The sequence below is a fragment of the Mus caroli genome, chromosome 13, assembly GCF_900094665.2.
Source record: "Mus caroli chromosome 13, CAROLI_EIJ_v1.1, whole genome shotgun sequence".
Classification (NCBI taxonomy): domain Eukaryota; kingdom Metazoa; phylum Chordata; class Mammalia; order Rodentia; family Muridae; genus Mus; species Mus caroli.
Window position 1 is genome coordinate 78000920 of NC_034582.1, and position 20982 is coordinate 78021901.

Below are 20982 nucleotides of genomic sequence, written 5' to 3' on the forward strand. Positions count from 1 at the left end.
AAAATAAAATAAAATAAAATATGAACAAAGTGGCTAGATAGTGAATAAAAACAATGTGCACATCTGTTTTCCTATGGGTAACCTGTGGAAATACCATTGTGGTTTCAGAACGTTGATACTTATTTCCTGCTCCTCCTCCTCCCTCCTCGTCCTCGTCCTCCCTCCTCCTCCTCCTCCTCCTCCTCCTCCTCCTCCTCCTCCTCCTCCTCCTCCTCCTCCTTCTTCTTCTTCTTCTTCTTCTTCTTCTTCTTCTTTCTTCTTCTTCGATAGGGTTTCTCTGTATAGCTCTTGCTGCCCTGTAACTCCTTCTGTAGACCAGGCTACCCTTTGAGAGCTGGCATTAAAGGCATATGCAACTATTCCTGGAGGTCATTTTATATCCTCCAGTGACTCACATTTTCCTAAATTTGCTAAAATAAAACACACCATGTTATGTTGGATTCTGGGTGGTGGCTGTGAAATGAACGACAAAGAATAAATGTCCCTTGTGATTAAAAACTAGAATTAAAGTTGTTGAGTAAAAGATATTTATAATACTAGGTCAATTGTCTTACCAGTACTTTGAGACTGTTAAATAGATCTTACAACAATGGAGCATGTAAGGCCGTTCTTCAGTGTCTCCGGATTAATGGATGGCTTTGTTATCCTGTTATTCTGTTCACCCCCCCACCCCCTCCAAGTTAAACAAGCCGCAGTAGAAGCATCCATTCCTATTTGCCTAGAGAACTTATTTCACCCTCTGTTCTACTTTCCTGTGGAATTAACCTAAACTAGTGAATGGAAATGAAAAGCATATAGTTGTGATTGCTACTAAGGAATATTTGATTGTTCTCAAACAGGGCTGCAGGCCAGAGTTAGTAGACTACCTTAGAAAGATGATGGCCATCTTTTGAGGTACAAGCATGTGGCTTTCTGCTTTGCAGCCAACTGCCAGACCACAGGGGGTAGAGTTTAAAAAGTACAGATAATCGACTTTATTCAGAGAAACAGAGAGTTCTGAACCATATCGGGCTTGATGGTTTGACTCGATTTTAGCTCAGAGTCTGCACAACGCAGTCCAGAGATCTAAAAATAGTCAGGCTTCGCCTCTCAAGGTGCTTGGTGTGGGCGGTGGACAGAGCAGACAGCAGGCTGTGACTGGCTGCAGAACTGGCTGGGCCAGGCAGTGGCAATGGCTGAGGCTGCAGGTCCGCCGCTGGGCATCACAAGGCCAGTCAGCACCGTCCAACAGCCTGAGTCCTCCCTGAGCTGCCGCTACTCGCGGCGGGCGACAGAAAGCGAGCGTCTGATTGGTGTTTCCCGGGAGACCGGCTGCCCTAGCTGCTGGAGCTAGTGCGCCGGCGCGCGCGCTCCCGGATGGTGCGCGGGAGAGGCGAGGGGCGCGCTGAGGTTCGGGTGACCTGGTGGGAGGCCTTCCTGGTTTGCGGAGCTCACGTGCTCGCACCCCGCCACGGGAAGGTTGAGGACCCCACCGAGCTGTGTAGTCCAGGTCGCCCCTCTCTGCCCCGCAGGCTAAGAGCATCTATAGGGGATGCTGAATGTGATTTGCTTGTCCCTTGGCAGGTTACCAGGGACCTGGCCTTGCCTGTGCCTCTCCAGTGTTCATTTGCTTAGGAATCCTTGAGTTGTGTTTGCGGATAGGGTGGTGTTGGAGTTAGTCTATTTTGGACAAGGGTTTCTGGCAGGCAGATGTTTTCTGCCCCAGAGCCTCTTACTTGTCTGGTCGGCTCTTTAGGGTTAAAGGGGTTCTCTACTGAGCTTTTCTACCTCTGCTTACCCTTGCCCTCAATAGTTCAGGTTTCATGATTGTGTCCCCTCTATCTCCTCATACTTTTTTTTTAAGTTAGTGGGCTGCTGCTGACAGAAAAGGATCCCTCAACCTTCGTCAGAAAAATTGGTACACGGTGGTCCTGGACTTGGGTTCAGGGAGCACCCACTTAGGTCCTCTCCAGGAGTCGCACCAACGAACCAACAGGAACTTGGGGCATCGTCACAGCACCAGATTTGCTGCAATTATTTATCTCTGTTGGGTGGATACAGTAGAACTTGCTCAGAGATTACTTAAAAAAAAAATCTGGGTCTTAAGCACTTACTAAAGCCAGTTAATAACATCATGCATGGACATTTAAACTTGTTGTAAGATGCAGACAGGATTAAGGGGAAGTCACGCTGTGCGCAGCTAATGATACCATCTTAACTCTAACTGGCCTAAATCCACCTCCCTTGGCTCAGGTCCGGGTCTTAGACCCTTCGATGATCTCAAAAAAGAGGGGGGCCTTGGATGAGTGAACTGGACAGACAATAGGAGCATCTTTAAATGTTGCTTTAGGTGACAGTCAATAGTCCTGGAAGGCTATGGTGGGTCTTACTGTTGGAAAATGAGCAAGACCACCAAGAGAAGTCCTAAGCACGCTGGTGTGCTTGTTCATGTGATAATAATGAGACACATCGAAGGGTATTGGCCAACTTGTAGAGCAGTTTTCATTTTATTGTCCACAAGTGTGAAGGTTGTTGTATGCTCGGGGGTTGGGTGGGGGTGGGGCTTTCAGATCCCCCAAAATGATGACTTCCTGGTCTCTGGTCTATTTGTAGTGCCAAGGCCAGCTACTTTGAAAAAAGATAATCCAGGGTAGTATCTCAAAGGTAAATTTCTCAGAGTATTACTAATAACCTCTTGACATAAGTTTCAAATTGATTATTGTTTTAAAGGAGTTTGTGACTTTTATATGACAGGGCAAATTAGAAATAACCCTGGGAAAATGCTTCAAAAACTGCTGCGTTATTAAAACAGCTAACAATAACCATCTGGTTCTGTCACTAAGTAGCTATCTGGCAGATTCCTTGTGTTTATGAGTTTCTTTTAGTAGGCATATGCCTTGGAAGAACAAGTTATCAGGATAATTTTTAACTGTAGATTAGTTTTGGGCATTTTAAAAAATTTAAGCCCATGCTTTTAACAAGGTTAAAATGTTTGTCTTTTATCATTAACTGCTAGTGTGAGATTGAAAATAACTGTAGTTACTGGTCACTGTAAAAACTGGTGTAAACCTGCAAAATGATGGCTAAGGAAGCACTGCAAATGAAGGTTGTATGGAGAAGTAGCAAAATGGTAAAACGTCAATGCTTTCCTAATTATGTTACAAGAAACAAGTTGCCAAATATTAATCATAGTGTCTTTTAAATCTTTGTCTTTTAGAGAAAAAAATCTATCAACATATAGAATAAAATTTATTAGACTTTACAAATTAATGACATATATGAAAAGAAATATTTTCACTGAATAAATATTTCAAACAGTTTATATATTTATCAAGTCCATTGTAATGAAAAAAATCTTCTATAATCTATTTGGAATTAATGTCTCCTTGAAGACAATAACAGATTTAATATCATTGAAATTCAGATTCTACCAACTAGCTTCCTGTGAAGGCTAAATTTCTTGTATGGTAATAATAAAAGTGTACTTAGTTCTTATTTTTAATTCAGTGAGTATTATGAAGAACCTGATACAGTTGCATTAATGTAAGAGTATTGAGGAAGAACCTACCCAATAGGTTTTAGACATTACATTTTCAAAAGCAGACATTTTATAGACGTTAGTTGCTTAAAATTATTTTAATTGATTGCATTATCCTTAAAATACATGCTGTCTGTACAGTGTTAAATTATTCCTGGCTAGTGCTAGGTATATGAAGTTTATAGTGTAGACCAGTATGTGGCATTGCATGAAAACTGTTTAAGAGCTTTAAATACAAAACTATGGCCATGACTGATTGATGATAAACAGATCTGAAAAGAATAGGAAAATATTTATATTTGAACCAAGATCTTACTTTGTAATCCATGATGACCTGAAATTCAATATGGAGCCTAACTTGGCTTCTAACAGAAATCCTCCTGTCTCAGCTTCTGAAGTGATGGGATTACACGAGTAAGATATTCCCAAATAAAAAAACAAAGGAACAACCAAACAAACAGATCTTGATCTTTAGAATTTATAGTAGATGCCCCATGAATGGCTTTAATCATGGAAATAGCTACACAGCAAGGAAGTAGGAATTAACAAATTAACATTTGCCTTGCTTTATAAAATGACTGGACAACTTGTACACAATTAGATTAATACCAGAGATGCTCAGTTATTCCAGAATCAAACTAGAAATTGCTATGTAGCTGAAGATTTCCTACACAAGACTCACGCTCAATTATAGCCTGAAGTCTCAGTTTGCAGATGTAACGTGAAATTCCAGTGACTCAAACAGCAGGGTACAAACACTGTATCTATTTCTACCAATTTGTCTCAGATGAACTAGCTGCTAAGGAAAAATCCATACCAGGACTGAGTTAACTGCAAGTGTGTTTCCTCTGTAACAGGGAACCCTATCTCCATTAGTATGCTATGCTCATGGACAAAAAAAAAAAAAAAAAAAAAAAAAGAATTTAAATTTCTGCCCTTCTAGACTTTAGTCTTATGATCTATATTGTCACATTAGAATATATGAAGTGAAAATTATTCATGTTAACCAATTACAATTGACTAAATGATTTTCTTACTGCTGGAAATAGAAATTTGGCTTTGTTTATTAAAAGTTAATACTCAGCTCGCTCTATTTCATTACAGATTGTCTAATTCAATTTTGAATTTTCAAATTGCATTTAATACAATAAAAAGCTCTTCTGCAGAAAATGCAGCTTGAAATGGGAAAATATTTATGCTTTTATTGTTACAAGTGATCAAATGCGGCCTTGCTAGATATTAGACTATCCTGAGCGCCACTACATTATTAACTAATGTAGTGCTCAGAGTCATTACCACATTCATGGGTGTCTTTCTGATATCTCTCCAGTCCACTGGATTTTGAAGTGTGATTATGTAAATTTTCTACTGATAAATAAATGACTATAATTGTACTTGAAATACCACTCAAATTCTTAAGACCATGGGCTCTAAATAATATATTATGCATTCCTTAATTATTTATCAAGACTAATTCAAAATAACTGTAGGGCAAAGCATACATTTATTTTTAAATAGCCATCCCCTTCCCCAATTTTTTCAGATTAAAAAGTATTCCAGATGGTGAAAATATGGGGGATAAGAAAAAAGCTTGGTAAGTGCAGGAAGTGGGAAGTGTATTCTTCAAGGAGATGTTTGCCTTGCCCAGTAACACTATCACCTTGATGCTGTTTGTACATCATGTGATCTTAATGTGCCTTTAATAAAGGCTGTCTTGGTGGTAAAAAGAAAAAAAATATTTAAAGGACGAATGCCAAATTCCTCATCATTATATGACAAAGGAAAAGGAGAAAATTAGGAAAGAAAATGCCCCTCCACCCGTGGTTATTTTTGAAAGTTCTTTTATAATCATAATGAAAAAAATTGTAAAATTTGAGTAAGAGTTCTATCAATCAAATGGTACTAAATTTCAAGTATGGCTTTCTTTCATTTAATTTTGGATATAGAAAATCACAGTAGTTGAATGGTGTCTTTTCATTGTTCAACCCTGTGAGGCTGTACTCAGAACTGTGGTTGGCTGTGCCTTTAAAGGAAGCATGTGTGTGTGTGTGTTTTACCTACATAAATCCTAATTGCAGAATCCACTCTAATCACCATGTAGAAATCATCCGAAGCCTCAAGTTCATGAGCTGCACACTTTTCCTTTTTATTCTGCAGACCACACCTTATCTGGTTGCTAATGAAATACAGGAGATTGATTGCAGAAAATCTTCAAGGGAATATTTGCTGTAGCACATATAGTAAGCTCCATTTGGTGCATTAGCATTTAGCCATTTTATGCAAATTTAGAGAAAATGACTCATGTATATGATTTAATATGCATCGGCGATAACTCATACCACCCTTATACGAAAAAAGAAATTAAAAATTCATTAGAAAACTAGACTAGTGTCACTACATGGTTAAAACATTATTAAAGCATATTTCAATGTTTTGCTTGCACTAGCGTTCTCATCATGGTGCCCACCATTTCCTGACAAAGGCCACAGAGGAGAAAACATTCAACTTAAAATGTCTGCTGGTACACATGGCTGGATTTGTGTGTCACTAAACAATGAGCGAGCATAGCCTTGAATACCAACTATTTAATTAGCACTTTTGGAAGTCATGCATAGAAAATAGCTCATTTACATGCATCTGCTTAGCGATTAGTCCCATAAAAAGCCACCATTTTTTTGTTGTTGTTGTTTAATATTGTGAGCATTTTACCATTCGTCCATGAAAAAAAAATCAAAACGTATGTTATTATTTTCAAATCCTGAAATTCAGATATTTAATATAAAAAGGCAAAAGTCTTCATATTTCTTTTCAAGATATATTTAAATTACTTAACCTTAAGTGTACCATAAAAGGCTTGATACAAGTAATAATTAAGAACTTCAAAGGGCAGTGGAAGCCCTCTAACAGTCAGTCCTTGGTTTAATTAAAGGCTATTATTGGGGAGCTCGCAAATATACAGTTATGTTTAATGACAAGTAATGACTACTAAAGCAGTATTTGAAAGTTGTGAGGATCTTATTTTAAATATTACTGATATAGTCTAGAAAGTATTTCTAATCATTTCATTTGAAAATAAATGACCTACATTTCCTGCAAAAATCAAACTGATAACATTAGAAGCCTACTGGCTTTAGATGCTCTTGCCTTTCATTAGTTCCTGAGTCTACACATACCTGTCATTATCACAAATTAATTGTGTGCTTCTTGAAAATCATTTCTGCCAACTTAAATGCCTTTATGAAGGCGTGCTTTTCTAATACAGAGGAGTGTTTATGAAGGCACATATACAAACGTGCAAGGATGCACTGACAGCGAGACAGGCTTTCTTCAACCATTTTGGAAGATGACATTCTGCTTTGAATGCAAATTGATATTTAATATCTCCATAATAAATTATTTGCTTTAGATTTTTGTATTATTTACTGCATTTTTCAGATACCCAGACAATTAGCCAGGAAAACAACAGATGATTCTAAATGAACCACATATATAAGAAATGCATATTAGTGTAAAATTTAAATTTATTGTATTTGTACTTATACTTATTGGACTATTTAGCTTTATATATATTTATTTGTATGAGGAATTCAGTTGAATTTTCATAGATACAATTCAGGGATGATGAATGAATTGTATATACATTTTTGTTTTGTTTTGTTTTGTTCTAAGATAGGATTCCACCATGTAGCCTTGCCTTGATGTCACTGTGTGTAGCATGCTGGCCTTGAAGAGATCCACCTGCCTCTGGCTTCTGAGTGCTGGAATTGAGGTCTATGCCTGACCTTATATGTACATTCTTATGTGAACTTTGAATGTATATCTCACTTATTGTATTTGCTAATTATCTTTCATAACTAGCTTGTAAGCACATCTATAATTTAAAAGTAATTTGTTTATCATGCATGCAAAAATTTAATTTTATGTGTAATTTGTTATTATGCCAATGTGACACTATTTCTTCTGTTCATTTATGGGCCAATGAATATCATGAGATGTATGAACCTACAAAGATTGCATGATTACTTAGATTAACTGTATCGATATAAATTTATTTAGCTTATCTTGCTACTTAGCTAGATTTTATATATATTTACCTATATACATGTACATACTCATATACATACATAAATATATAGCCAGATAGCTAAATAATTATATACACATATATGTACATATACACATATATACATATATAAAAATACATACACTTTCCATAATGGGATATATATCTACATATGCATATATAGATACTTGCATATTATATACACATTCCTTGTGGCAAGTATTCCTTATGTGCCATTTATATAGCATGTTATTTATTTATTTATTTATTTATTTATTTATTTATCTATCTATTTGGTTTTCCAAGGTAAGGTTTCTTTGTGTAGCCCTGAATACTGGAACTTTCTCTCTTTTTTTTCCGTTTTTTTCTTTTTTATTAGGTATTTTCCTCATTTACATTTCCAATGCTATCCAAAAAGTCCCCCATACCCTCCCCCCCACACCCCTACCCATCCACTCCCACTTTTTGGCCCTGGCGTTCCCCTGTACTGGGGCATATAAAGTTTGCAAGTCCAATGGGCCTCTCTTTCCATTGATGGCCCACTAGGCCATCTTTTGATACATATGCAGCTAGAGTCAAGAGCTCCGGGGTACTGGTTAGTTCATAATGTTGTTCCACCTATAATCAGCCTCCAAACGCTGACACCATTGCATACACTAGCAAGATTGTGCTGATAGGACCCTGATATAGCTGTCTCTAGTGAGACTACGCCGGGGCCTAGCAAACACATAAATGGAACTTTCTCTATAGACAATGCTGTGTTTGATCAGAGATTTGCCTGCCTCTGCCTCCCAAGTACTGGGATTAAAGGCACGTGTCACCACTGCCTGGTATAGAGCCGTTTAATTTGATTTCACTTCAATTACCTATTATATTCTTCTTAAAACCAGCACCCCCCTTTTCTAAGACAGGGTCTCCCAGACTAGGTTGGAATTCAGTATGTGTTCCAAAGTGATCTTAAGCTTGCAGTTGTCTGTCTACATTAGTCTCTTAAGTGCTGGGGTTCCAGACATATCACCACACCCAGCTTAAACCAGCCATATCTTTTACTTACCAACCATATCTCACATTCCTTCCCCAAACACAAGCCCTCAGGATAAATGTAAGCTTTTAAAGGTATGCAACCTACTATATGTTGCAGAATTCTTTGTAGCCAGAACAGCAATGACAAACAGTGCATGTTATGTGTTGATGAGTGAATGAATTTAGTTTTAATAAAAGATGGCTCTTTCTGAAAAAAGCTCTTGCCATGTGGGCTAAGGGGTTGGTTTGGAGAGAATGGTTCTTTCAACATGAGTTCTCTTGAAGATGCCGAGCTGTTGAGATTGTATTTCCTAGAGAAAATAGTTCTTTGGGAGTGAGTGACTGGACAGAGCCTCTAAGCAAGCTTTCAAATGTGTTTGTAGTACATGCTCTGAAATCTGGTATTGCAGGTGAGGAACCATTAGTAGACTCAGACTGTGTTTAGCCAAGTTAACTGGACAACTTGGGACTGAATCCTCAAAATCATAAAACAATTGCACCAACACATTTCAAATGAAATATTTGGAGGTAATTTTCTGTACTATTTCACCTCAATTAAAATATCTAATTCACTGAAGTACACTGCTCATGAAAATGACTGAAATGTTTATAAATTTAATTTCTGACTGAAGAAATGAATGAAGGTCAGTATCTTTAAGATCTAACCTCCTTGACTAAATTAACATTTTATTTTGTAGTGCTGCCATCAAGTTCAGGGCCTTTGGCATACTTGGCAAGGGCCATCCCACTGTGTGTAAGTATGTGTGTTTGTATATGTGTGTATGTATGTGTGTGTGTGTTCATGTGTGTGTGTGTGTGTGTGTGTGTGAGAGAGAGAGAGAGAGAGAGAGAGGGTGTGTGTGTGTGCATGTGCTTGTGTGGTGCGTTTTCATGTGTGTGTGCAGTTGTGTGAGGGTGCATGTGTGTGTGCATGTGTTTGTGTGGTGTGCTCTCTTGTGTGGGTGCAAGTTGCAGACATGTGAGGTACACATAGAGGCCAGAATCTGACACTGGGCATCTTCTTCTGTCCCTCTTCACCTCATACTGAAACAAGATCCCTCACTCTATGCCTGCCTAGCTTTTACATTAGCTCAAGAGATCTGATGTGAACTCTAGCCCTCATAGCTTTGTGACAAATGCTTTGCCCACTGAGCTGTGTCTTGAGCCCCTAGGAACAGTTTTGAAAGCTTCATTGGTTACCTTAGAATACTAGAAATTATGATTAAAGATACACTAGGAAATGGGACCCCTGTGATTTAACAATTAGTCTTTCTGAGTATCTAACCTGCAGTCAAAGAGCTACATGGAGAATTTAAGTCATTGATTATATTTCATCCAGAAATATTTCATATACAGACCGCAAAAGGCTGACTTTTCACATTTTTACAGAGTACAGGTTTAAAATAACAAGAGAGGAGCTGGAGAGATGGCTCAGCAGTTTAAACCTCTGGCTGCTCTGAAGAGGAACTAGATTCAAATCCTAGTACTCAGTTGATGGCTCAAAACCATTTGTAACTCAGGTTCCAGGAGATCCAATGCCCTCTTCTGGTCCTCAAAGGAATCAGGCATATATGATATTGTACACAGTCATATCAAGCAAAACACACATACAATAAAATGTTTTTCAATAATTGAAAAAAATCCAAGAGAAAGATGTGAAACTTAATCCGACTAAATGTTTCTTAGGCTTATGTTCCACCAAAGAAGATTCTATGGCTCTTAGAAAACAATAGTGGATTGTTGCATTCACAACCCAGTGGACTGGAGAGATGGCTCAGTGTTTAAGAGCACTGGCTGCTCTTCTAGAGGTCCTGAGTTCAATTCCCAGCATCTATATGGCAGGTTTCAGCTCCAGTTCCAGGGCATTTGACCCTCTCACACAGATATACATAAAAACAAAACACCAATCTACATAAAATAATTAAATAATTAAAAAGAAGCAACACCCATATGTGTTCACAAGACTGAGTAGTAGATAAAATATCAGAAAATACAGCCCACTTGCACTTATGTATCACTAAGAAAGGGTACTCTGGATTTGGGTTAAATGTTTGACTATTAATTTTCCAATGTTATTAACATACTACATTAGCCAGGAATAACATTTTTTAAATGCAATTATTTCTGCTTTTGTGTTAAAAGAGAACAAATGATAACTTTGGGGACATAATGAAATTTCCAATTCATCTATTTTGACCATTATGACTTACTTTGAATTCTGGTAAAATTTGAACTGATATAGTCAAATAGACTTTATCATAATGAAAAGCAGAAAATTCAAAGGAGGTGTTCTGTCTGCATTAATTTCATTATTTGGGTTTATTTTTAAATTATACTTATTTATTTTTAGACAGTCTTATGTTATAGCCCTTGCCAGCCTAAAACTCACTATGTAGATTAGGCTGGTCTCCAACTCACAGAGGTCTGCCATCTTCTGCTCCCTGATGCTTTTGGCTTTTAATGACAAAACAAACTCAATGTAAGGTGACTCCTTCCATACATTTAAGGTAAAGCTAAATCATTTAACTAGTAAGTATTTACAGAGTAACTTATCGGAATACAGAATGCTAGATGAGGTTTGTGTGGTTGTGAATGTAGGGTTGGGAGACAGAAAGCTTTGAATAAGAACCACTGAAAAAGTACAAGACATGAATAGAATAGATGAATTGTAAAAAAAAAAAAGGCTTTGGTTGAAGAAAGTAGATTAATAAATATGAAAAATACTGAACACATGCTTAAAATTGGTAAGCACTTATTACTAATACTATAGAAATCCATAGTAAATATAAATCAATATAGAAGTGTAATGTCAGCAGCTTTGGGTTGGAGCTGGGAAAGAGTTATGGAATTAAGAGAGATAGGAAGAAGAGCAATATAGGCCAGAAAAACAAAGTGATTGATGATGACCCAGATGCATGAATAAGCATGGCTTGATTTCAGAGAGTGAGAAGAGTGAATGGCTTTATGCTCAGTAATGGTGATTAATATTTGTAGACAGGTGGGAGAAGCAAAATTACTTAATTCTTGAAACATCTCATTGGAGATAGATATGATGGCAGAAGTTATATTTTGTTATTTTGAATTGTTTTTTATTTTATTCAGTGCTAGTGACTGAACCCATGACCTCATTTATGCTAGGCAATTATTCTACTGTTTTTCTCCATACCTATTCCTAGTGTTTTTGTTTGTGTGATATAGTCAACAGATATTTATTGAGGATCTACTATATCTAAAATACTTGGCTACCACTGGAAATACAGTAAGACCAAATTAATTAGTAGTTAACATTATGACATGTGTATCACAATAGGGATGTTAGACATAAAACAAATAATTGTAGCTGAGCTGTGGTGGTGAATGCCTTTAATCCCAGCACTTGAGAGGCAGAGGCAGATGGGTCTCTATGAGTTCAAGGCCACCATAGTCTATAGAGTGAGTTTCAAGATGGCCAAGTCTACTCAGAGAAACCTTATCTTAGAAAACAAAAACAAACAAACAAACAAACAAACAAACAAACAAACCAAAAAATTGTGTAACTGACTAACTGTATAGGCAAGTTCTGCAATGGATAAGTACAGAGAAATGGCTGGGATGAGAGGCCTGATCAGAAAGCTTTCCTTCAAAATCAATGCTTGGGCAGTTAGATAGAAGGAGGACTCAATGCAAGAGAGGTCAGACAGAATGTTCAGACAGGGAGATAACACATGTCAGGGTCCCTAGGTAGGAGAAATCCTACTTTGAGACAGTTCAAAGAAATAGACAGAAAGCAAGGTAAGATGCTCTAAGAAAGGTTTGGTGTCAAAGACAGATACTGTTGTTAGTTTTTGTCTTTGATATGAATGTGGTAGAGCAGCATTGAATGGTTTTAAACTAAGACAGGCACATGTGACTTTTTACTTCAAAGAAATTTACCTTTACGACTGGGTGAGGCAAAACTCATGAAGCTGCTGTCCGGTTAAGAGGGGCTTATGGTTTGAGCTAGAGTAGTTAGTAGTTAGAATTGAAAAAGACAGGTATGTCTGAGAGGAGTTTAATGAAGCAAAATATAGCCCTCTGCACACAATGAGAAAAAATAGCATTGTTTAAAAGAAGGCTTCTGTTGGCAGCTTTCAAGGGAGGTACAAGTTGGAGACTTAGAACATTCTGACTGGGCAATGGATTCTGAAAGTGGGAAGAAAAAAGGCAAGATATGTGTGAAATACATTCAAAGAGGAACAACACTGACTGGTTTTTGACTAAACATTTTACTGCAAACGCAGCATGTTTTATATGTTAAGAAGATTTTATATTTTAATGTGAATACATATGCACATGACACAAAACACATACTCATGAAGATAAAAAGCTAATATAGTGGTTGTTTGGTTGGGTATAAAGAGAAGTTATCATTGGATTCATGTAGTAAAATATGTGGGTTTTTCGAGGGAAGCAGTATAGGTAGCAAACAGCAAAGGCCTGATTCTGGATAATTTAGAAGGAATAGCAAGTGCTACCCATGGACTTCTTTACATTTGAAAACCCAGTCACTCTCAGTAACTCCCTCTTGAAGGCAATTTAACTTTTCACAGCTTTCTTTCACTTATTGAAATAAGTAAAGTCCTGTAAAACATGGCGATGGTTTTCTACCCTTAGAACATGAATGAGTTGAACACCATGCAACAATCCAATAAACCTAGCACTCACAGCCAAGGCAGGAAGATGGTAAGATTGAGGACAGCCTGAACTATATGGCAACATTATGTCTCCAAAAATAGAAAGATAGAAAAGATTAGGCACATGTTTATATAATTCTAAAAACAATTAGAAGTTAAACAATGTCCCATGAATATTATTACAATGATTATCAAGTTATTCAAATATGTTCAAATGCATGGAAATATCTCTCAGAAAAAAGAAACTGATTTTTAGATTCAGTGAATATTCAGAGTATTTTTCTAGAATACACATACTTGGCACTGGATTGGGTCTATACATTTTTTTCCTGACTAGGAACTTATATTGCAAAGAGGAAAACTTGTCACTAGACAAACTGCTAAAAGAAGGATTGAGATTTGTTAGGACTAATAAAATGCAAATGGGAGTTATGACACAGGAGAATGGCCAGACAACAGTTACTTGGGGAATTGAGATTCAAAGAGACACCTTAATGCGTGATGTCAAACCAATCGCTTTTGCTGCTGCCTTTGTTTCTCTGTGAAGCTCATGGTGGCATCAAACGAATATCCTCCTGTCTCAGCTTCCCGAGTCCCAGGATTCCTAACATCTATCACCATGGTCTGCTACTACCTACAAGTTTAAAATGTGTAAGAAGTATATATGTACTCATATAAGCATACTAAACCCATGGTGTTTAATGGAAACAAAAATTTCTATTTTTGGTTCCCTGGTCATAGGAGACAGGAGGATGCAGAGGAAAGCACAACACATCTGTGACTACTTAAGTGCATACTTCACTTCTGTAATTATGCATTAAAGTTCAGTGGAAAATACAGGAATCAATCTTTTGCCTGCATATCCTGCCCATGAAACTTAGCATTCAGTTTTTTCCCAAAGGATTTTAAAGACAGGATATTCTGGTGTATACTTTTCTGTTGCTCCATAAGAAAATATTTAGGAAGGCAATACTATCACTAATGTTAGGTACCTACTTAAAGGCTTATATTTGCATATTTTAAACAATTAAATTCTTGTGTATGCATGCGATCTGTGGATAGGTGTGTGAATACAACATGTAAATGTGGAGGACAGAAGACATCTTTGTAGAGTTTGTTCTTGTCTTCCATCTTTCTGTGGCTCTGCATATTAAACTCACACCATTAGGTTTGTGGAGCAAGTACCTTTCCACAGAACCATCTTAATGACTCCAGAAGTTTAATTTTTGGAATTCTAGTGTAGATACTGATAGGGGATAAAGTTATTCGCAAACAATGATTGATAGCAGAAATAGAGAATTTTAGGTTGACCATTATGAAAATAATAAGTTAGAAAGCAAAAGATTAGGATTGTTAGTGGTAGCAGTTTATATTTAGCTATAAAATTGACAATGATTATTCTTTCTTACACCTATGTAATAATGATGTTTGTATATGAATATGTTATGAAGTTTTTATTCTATCAAGTATATTTTGTTCTTTTAGACTTTTATTAATTGCCTATATAGTTTTCAGAAATATTGGCATTTTTTCTAAACATATATTTTCAGTTTAGTTTTTAGACTTCACATTCAGCAGAACTATTATTTAACAATTTTAATTCATCAATTACAAATGGACAAAGATATGCCCGTTGAAGCACAAAGTTGCACAGAGATAATATGACAAAAAAGCTTGTGAGTTTCCTTCGCTCCGTCCATCAGGAATGTTTTAGTCATGGTCTATAGCTTTGGCTATAGACTCATGGCCAAGGCAACTTATAAAAGAAAGTATTTAATTGGGGGCTTGCTCCCAGTTTTAGAGAACAAGGCTATAATCATCATGGTTAGAAGGATGGTGGCAGACAAGAAGGTCTACTCCTGGATCAATCTAGAAGAGCTTACATCTGATCCGAGAGAGAGAGAGAGAGAGAGAGAGAGAGAGAGAGAGAGAGAGAGAGGAAGGGAGAGAGGAAGGGAGAGAGGAAGGGAGAAAGAGAGAGGGAGGGAGAGAGAGAAGAGAGAGAGAGAGGGAGGGAGGGAGATGGAGGGAGAAGGAGAGGGAGGGAGAGAGAGAAGAGAGAGAGAGGAAGAGAGAGAGAGAGAAGTCAAATATATGACTCTTTGGGAGGGCATTCTCATTTAAACCACAAAGAGTAATTTCATTTTCTTACTAGCTTCTTGTATCCTGTTGAAGTTTGGAAACTGTCTTAATGTTGAAGTTGAAATCACTTAGTTTATGTGAAAAGCTCTCAATTTTCTTCTTTTCTTTTTTATTTTATTTTTTTGGTTGTGAGCCTAGTCTTCAATGGCTGAGCCATCTCTCCAGTCAGATTCTCAGTTTATCACTATCTTGGGCTTTGTAACATTTTCTCCTATTTTACATCTTTATGTAAATCATGATATCAAAGGTACCTCAAGACTGAGTTCAAACATAAATCATGCATACTTCAGAATAGTGGGAACTATCTGTGGTTAAAACTAGGCAAAAATTAGTATTATTAATTTTGAGAAACTCAGTCTAGAAGACATAAAAAGTTATGAATAGTTTCTCTAATAGAGAATTTATAATTTGTTCATAAGCCTTTTCCCTGAAAACCTTATGTGCTTCACCAACTTTCAAAATATGAAGGTAGTTGTTTTCAATTGTAAATTATATAAATATCAAATCTTAGCTTCTCTTATAATTAACAACCCTAAAAAACTAAACTAAACCAAACCAAAACAACAAAATCAAATTTGTACATAGTGTGGTCAGTTAAGGCCAGCTGGCTGAGGTGGTGCACACCTTTAATCTTAGCATTCAGGAGGCATAGGCAGGTGGATGTCTGTGATTGAGGCCAATCTGATCTACAGAGCAGGCTCCAGGGGAGCCAGGACTACACAGAGATCCTGCTTGGCACATCATATGAAGCATAATATAGTAGAATGAGGCGGCTAGGTAAGTGGCTTAATTTCTGGGGTTTTGATAAAAAACATTATTTCAAATGAACCTAAAATCAAATACAGTGCGATCCATGCAGAGCCTGGGCAAGGAGGCACTGATATGACTAGGCAAACGTGTCTTCCTCAAAAATGGCAATTCCTAGGAGTGTTCTAGAGTTGACGAGGATAAGAGAGATAAGAAGAAAGAAAAAATGACGGAAGAGTTTCATTTAATCCCTGTGAAATGTTTGTGTTTTATCTTGGCCTTATTTCTCAGAGGTAGAAACTGAGGCAAGCATAGGCAAAGTGTGCAAAGTAGTAGCAGAGACAAGAAAGGACAATCAAGAAATATTTAGATATTTGACTAAATAGTTCTGTTAAGCTTCTGAGTCAACAAATTAACAAACAAACAAAAATCCACTTCAAGAATATTATGGCATATTTGGCTACTCCAACCATTAACAAGCCAATAAAATCCCAGCCCTATTAAATGGAACATTTTCTAATTAGCAGATTATTTAATGAAAAATCATTAGATATCACTGAATGGTGAGGTATGAAGAGAAATTAATGTCTATAAAGTAAACAGCTTATTTCTTTTAGGATCACATGCTGTGGTATATTTAGGTATAATTTATAGGCATATACTTAATATTTTAAATTTACATAATTAGAAATTACATCTACATCTATAACTATTTTAGTACTCACTTGAATTTTTTAACAAAAAGAATCATTTTTTATATGTCAAATTTTATCTTTGGCTGCATTGAAAGGAAAACACATTGAAATAATGTTTCCTGTCTGCTTTTATGGCTATCTAAACATATTAATTCTAGCGTAAATAAGTGACAATTTTCTTTACCTTATGTTTAAGTGTGTGTGTGGAGAAGTGTCTTTAATGATAAAAAGAAAGTTAAAATTAACATAACCCGTATTGGGTATGCAAGCATCACTTCAATCAAATATACATTACCATTTTTCCCCTTTAAGACTCTGAATTTAAGCACACAAATAAATTATTGGTTCAGCGTGCTCTGCAGAACAACTGAGCAGGCTGTGTGTTGCAGCTTGACATTACCTAATTGCACGGAAGGCAAATTGACTCTGGGAAGAATTGTGAATGAAGGGACGTTTCTATCTTGGGTTTAGGTAATAAATCTGCCGCCCTCCGAGCTTTCTACCTTCACAGTTGTTTCTCCTGCCACATCCATTCTTTCCTCCTTGACTCTGTTGATCCTGGTTCTGGGGACAGAATTGAACATTACTAATCCCCAAGGGGAAAATGGCTCTACAGTTTATTGTCTGTCTCAGTTCATTCTCATTGTGGTTACCAAATACTTTATATTGGATTATAAGTGCTGTTTTTTCCCTTCATCGCTCTGAGGGTGAAAAGTCCAAGGCCACGGGGCCATCGGATTCACTGTGATGAAGGCCTATTCCAAGTGTGGTGTTGTCTATGCTGTCCTGTTGGAGGACAACATACGTAAAGGCAAACGACACAGAAGGGACAGGCACCTCTAGGATGCACGCCTCTTCTCTAAGGGCGTTGTTCTCCTTCATGATGGCAGAGCCTTATAGCTTAATCATTTCCCTCAGTGCTCCTCTTAAGACTAATGCATTAGGGATTAAATCCCAACCTGATGGTCTTCTGACACTGGATCTGTGGGCGGCTCCTCCACTGTAGCGCTGTTGCTCTCTGAGCCAGTATTACTATCACTGGTCCCTTCCACCTCCATGCTGTCAACCCCCTCCTGTCCACTTTCCTTGTCCTCAGGAGTAGAAGTGCCTTCTTCACCATTCTGCTGACTCTCTGCAAGATGTGCCTCCTCTGTCTCAATCAGGATGTTCTCCTTGGCTTTGTTTGCCACTTGCTCTTCCTCAGGGGCTATGCTGCTTTGTCTCCGCTCAGCTTGCTCTGCTGCCTGCTTCTCATTCTCCTCCTGCCTTTTGCGGGCCTGTTCCTCCGCCAGTGCGGATCTCAGCTGCAGACTTCTCCATGTGCTACTTCCACTTTCAGACCACATAACCTTTAAAGTTCATTGTTAAAGGAGTCTCTGCTTTTCAGGAATTTCCTCTTCTTTTCCTGGTGTCATTCTTCTATCTGAAGGAGCTCGGCTTCTAGTTTCCGCTGATGAACCATTAAATACTGGACCTGTTGCTTGAGGACCTGCATTCTAGCTGTTGTGACAACCGACCACACATCAGATACCACTCTCTCTCTGAGGATGTCACTGATGAGACAGTAGTTTTTCTGGAAATGGGCAGTGACTGGGTGCTCCATTGAAAAGCTATCATCATCGGGATGATCTCAGCAGGCTGAATGCTAATCTAAGGTTCTCCTTTCTCCATGAGAGACTGTCTCTGTCAACTTTCTTCCTCTAATGCAACGTCTGCACGACTTTTTGTATTAATATAGGTAAGGTACACTGGGGAATTATGATAGGCTTTCATAGATTCAGTGTACTCTATCTTTTCTGCTTCGTATTCATTTAAATATTCTTGCTTCTCTTCATCAGTGAGATATCGCCACATGCCACCAATAATCTTGTCAACCTCCCACAACTTTAGGTCAGGATTGGAAGCCTTTACTTGGCCCCAGACCTTTCTGCTGTACCTCATGTAGGCATCAGCGACTTATCTGGTGGAGACTTTGGAACAGTAATGCTAGAGGACACCGTGAACCCGCTGTTGGTGCTTGGGTTCCCTCCCAGACTGTAGTTGTTGTAGGGGAGATGACTGTATAGATTGTATCCCACAAACCCTGGTGTGCTGGGCATTTCTGTTGCAAGAGCTGGGGTGGGAAGTGGGGTGGTCTTTCCGTGGGCCAAGAAGGCACCTGCAGCTCCGGCTTCACCCAGTATCTTATTTCTTAAAACATAATGAAGCTTCAAAGAATGAAATTGCTTCATTTAACAAGTATCTACATACTGTTCTGTATATCTTACAGACATTTACTAGTTTAATCCCCAGTAATCTATGATGTAGGTTTATAATTGTGAAATTTCAGGTGATTAATAGGGAAAAGTTTAAAAAGCATTTGTTATACTTCTTCTTTGAAAGCATATTACAATACAAAAACGTCATGTGGCCATCTCTACCTGTTCTGTGATGGAAATCATGAGCCCAGGCCAATCCAGCCCATACCTTCCACTCAGTCTGATTCCGCAGGAGGCGGTGGTGACAGTCAATGCCAAGATTCAATTAGAACCTCACAACAGGGGTTTGGCTAGCATATTCAAATAGAAATGCTTACATCTAAGCACAGTAAATTTAATGAAGATAAGTGAAATTTTTGAGTTGTTATGTTTCTATAGTTGAAATATTATAAGTTTTGCTATTAACAATGTCAAGTATTTTATTTATAGCATTTTAATATATTGAAAGTAAATTTTTTTACTTTGGAAATAGCACAATGTGTGATTCCACTTTTAAAATTTCTTTTACAGAGTGGTCCTTTCCATTTTTTTTAAATGCTTTTTAGAGAAGCACTTCTTCCTAAGAATAAAAAGGAATTGTGATCATTCTTTTTGGTGCTGCTATACAGCAGTGAGAATCTATTTCAAGGATATCATAACTTGTTTTTATTTTATATTTATCTAATTTTTAAATGTGCAACAATACTTAGATGTGGATTGTATTCTTTATGACGACTGAGTTGTACTTTATCAGATTCTCAAAAACACTTGTAAATACATAAAATAATTAGAGGATTATAATTGACTTAGCATGTAATGTAATAAAATTCATATCAAACTTTCTTACAGCATGTAGAAATTGCTAAGAAAAAAAATGCAAATAGCGAAAGCAACTAGAGGAAAGTGCTAACAAGAATAGACTAATTTTAATTAGGAAATGTCAGATTTGAATGTAAATTGCAACAATTGTTTATGTTTCTCAAATCTCCCATGACAAATTGACTGACAGGAAATATGGCAACTCTGGAGCTTCTTATTATACAGGAAACTTCAGCTGTCAGTAGACTTCTCCAGGAAGCCTGAGCACAGAGTGCGACTGCCGTTCCTAAACCACGAACAATAGAGGCAGGCCTAGGATACCAACTCTCCACCCTGGCTGTACGGTAGAATCATTAAGAGCCTTCTGAAGACGATTGGTGTTTGAGTTCATGTCCCACAGTGTCTGGTTAGATGGGGCCTGCGCAATAGAAGACAAGGTGCAAAAAAGCAAACACAAGTAAAACATCTGCGCAGGCCTCAGTCGACCAACCGCTGAGGTGACCCGCTGTCCACCAAGGAGATGCTCATTGCTACCACAGAATTCTGTTTTTCTATGTGGGTTTTTCTGCCCTTCGATATCAAAAATCTAATGTTTCATAAAGTCTAAGTTTGGGTGCTGCACTCAATCTGGACTTTAGTTAATATACTTAAAATGTTTCATGAAATACGTTACACTAAACTTGTCAAAGCATGTAACTCTATATAATAAAAGGTGGATTTATAGATTAGAGGTTAGCCACTGGTTTTTATTTTAGTAATAATTGAAATAAGTCACACTTAAAATTTCGTGTAACTCAACTTGTCATTCTTTATTTAAAAGCTGGATCATATCAAAGGGGACATTTTGTTAATTTGTTAATATTGTGACATTGTCTGATAGCCAACTGGACCTGTAGCAGTTTAGATTCCCAAACAAGTTCTATGCTTTTTCCTTGAAGATGGTTGAAATCAGAACTACCTTGGTCTGTCACGTTGCCTTTCCTCTAGTTCTCAAGCTTCCTCCTGTGATGCTTGCAAGCTTACTACTTCACGAAAGTTGAATTCTATTTATCTTCCCCCTTTAGCTCCACTTAGCATGACACATTAT

The 20982-nt window shown here is 37.5% G+C and overlaps 1 pseudogene; it reads right to left on the reverse strand.

Annotated features, from left to right (window-relative positions):
- Nucleotides 1–17786: 17786 nt before the first annotated feature.
- Nucleotides 17787–18956, reverse strand: LOC110307714 (annotated as a pseudogene).
- Between the last annotated feature and the right edge of the window lie 2026 nt (nt 18957–20982).